The following is a 3,210-nucleotide window of genomic DNA, read 5'->3' on the forward strand; positions in this document are numbered from 1 at the left end:
GGGACAACACATCACAGAGACGGAATGTGGAAAGGTTGAATGGTGAATACACTACACCACGCAGCCATCCTAATACCTATACCTGCTATAGTTACAATACAATAATGAAATACAGTATGGTAACACTACTACTTATGCTACTGACGAAGCATGTGAAGGAACAAAAATAGCGAGAACACTCCGCAACCCGCAGACGTGAAAGTTTTCTTCAATATTTTGGCAAATGATCATACAAAACATAAATTCGGACATTGATATAAACCTTGATCAATCGTTGTCGGATATAATATATTGTTTTTAAATTGTAAGGATTACTTTTTGAGATACTGATGTTGCCTATATTCAGGCGTTTAAGCGATACATGCAAATATTTGACATTAACAACAAAATCGGTCTCAATTCGTAGAAAAAATCTGTTGGCCAAGAGATTCACGGCCCAGTTTGGATTTTGCAGCATTCTACTCTAGCAAGAAATAAGAATGAAATGATGAAACAATTATTGTATAGTGTTTGTATAGCAGATTGATTCACGTTTTCAAAACGATAATATGTCATCTTTTTTTAATTATTTGAATAAACAACGGAATTTTATGCAGGTAATATGAACCCATTATTATTGCTAAAGTAATGTGACCAGATGTGTCGCTTGTCAGATCTCATCCCCAATGAAGCTATGCCTTTATTTGATGTGCAACTTACATTCATATTCAATCTAAGACATTATTATAAACTAAGTTAATTGAAATAAAAAGCATTGACACTGTACAGTATATTTAAAAATCGTTCTGTCCCTGATAATCCGGGGCGTCAGGTCACTTTATGCTAAAGCATGGCTAAAATCGAGTCTTTAAGATGCCTTCGAAACAATACCTGAAGTATACTCGTTAATTGTCAATTTGCAGTCCACCATAACTCGCCTAATTTTTTTATGACTTCACGCGGTTCAGTGAAATTTCTCCTACCATGACCTCACAGTTATGGATCAAATACTGTGGAGTCCAACCTATAAAATTCAATAAAACAACATGAAAAACGTAAAATGGTAATTTAAAAGCACGAATAGAATAGTTTCAAATTGGAACTTCGGTTAGTAAACTATTTTGAGTATAATATTTACATAGGATTGCATAAAAATTAAAAATTGTATCGGTTTCTGAAAACCATATTATGAATCAATGTTCATATTATGGATCAAATTGTGACAAATCAAGCGGATCAGTGCGCAAAATCAAGAGATTTTTAACTCAATGCATCTGTATTGCATGATTTGGCGAAAGTTTACAATGCGTCACATAGGTCACATATTACTGCAAAAAATAGCAGTGTTAGAGCTGGAAACAAGGGTAAAATGCCTTTTTTTGTGATGCTGCATTATAGTAACTGAGACATGAACTGGTTTCGCTCCACACCAAGTTTCTACCCATTTTTGTCGGCTAAAAAATGAAATTTACAAACCTTGATGATTTATGAGTTTTATCCTTAGTGCTATTGCCGGAAAATGTCGAATGCTTAAAATGGCAGAAATCTACATTCTTTGGAAGTGATCCATAACCGTGGTAAACAATCATTTCTTGGTCCACATTATGGATCACTAGTTAGAAGTGCTAATATTCGGTATTTAGATTCAACAATCAAGAAAAATGTTTTCCAAAGATGAATTCATACAAAATCGAAGCGAACGAGTATGTGTTATGCTATAACATTTGAATTTTACCACCTGTGGGAGCTTATGAATGCTGACAGCACTTCTTACAGAAAACGACCATATAATGATAGCTGTAAGGTTTTATAAGGAGAGGGCGGGTTCGAAATTTCCTACGCACCATACATTTTTTTTAATTTTCATAAAAAATCTTATCAGGGGGGGAAGGGGATCGAAAAATCTCAAAAAATGTATTACGTAATAATTGGCCAGCCCCTAATGAACTCCAAAACGATCAGTTAAAACAATTTTGAGACCGCACACAGGGCTGCAATAACCCGATAATTGTAAACGTCATGTTGAACAAAACACTATTTAACGACAAATAAAAAATGAATGATGGTGGGACAGACATACTTGTTTAGCACCTTTTTATGATGAACAATGGAATAGCATCTGGACCGGGGTTCAAAATTTGCACAATACTATTTGCACCATTTGAGTTATGACTGTTGTGTTGATCGATAATAGGGTAGAGCGGGGCAAGATGAGTACCTTAAGGACGAACCGGTTTTTACTGAATGTGACCATTATTTGTTGTCCAAAATGGCATGGAACCCTATATATATAACATGTTTTTTATTATTCATGAACATAACGGGCTCAAAAAATAAAATGACTAAACACAAAAGCAGTTTTTCAGTAGGCTTAAATACACTGTGGGGCAAGCTGAGCATCTATGCGGGGCAAGAACGGCAGTCCCTCAAATGGATCATTGAAGGTAGTTTTTGTCAGTGCTCACCGCATCAAAACAAAGGCTGTATATGAGATTCAACATTGTGACAGCATTGATGTTCTGTCAAACACACAAGGCTACGGTGGCGCTATCTATGCTTTCCATAGCGGCCGTGTTGGTTATTTTATACCTATCAATGATTTCTTATTGACACGCATTGCATATTCTGCATGAAGCTATACAAATACATTTCGAATTTGGCTTGGGCAGAAATTTCTTGAATCTATTTTCAATTGGGAGATATGAATGCATTGCCTATTACATAGTTTCTCAAACTGTGGGTCATGAGCCGATGTTAGGGGGAGAAAAATTCTACAGTCGACTCTCCACATCTCGATGTTCTACATCTCGATATCTCTCCTTATGTCGATGATTTCCTCGGTCCCTTCATTCTGCATATAAATTTTCTCTCCATATCTCGATATCCTCCTTATCTCGATATCTCCATATTTCGATGTGGTTTTGTTGATTTTTTGTTCCTGAGTTTCTCTCCGTATGTCGATTAGAACTTTTTCAAAGGATACTAGAGCAGATTTTCGTGATTGAGACAAATTTAGGAGCATGAAATGGCGTCTGCTTGTTTATTGTTATTCCTATTTTCCTAACAACGGATCGGTTTTTAATCTAGTATTCATTAAAAGCATGTTCTATTTCTCGATCTCTCCCTATCTCGATGGTCCCTTCGATATCGAGATGTGGAAAGGCGACTGTAATACAATATTTTTGACACAGGTTTTCAAATGCCATCTAAAAACATTATTCGAGCAATCCT

The sequence above is a fragment of the Aedes aegypti genome, chromosome 2 (genome assembly GCF_002204515.2).
Source record: "Aedes aegypti strain LVP_AGWG chromosome 2, AaegL5.0 Primary Assembly, whole genome shotgun sequence".
NCBI lineage: Eukaryota > Metazoa > Arthropoda > Insecta > Diptera > Culicidae > Aedes > Aedes aegypti.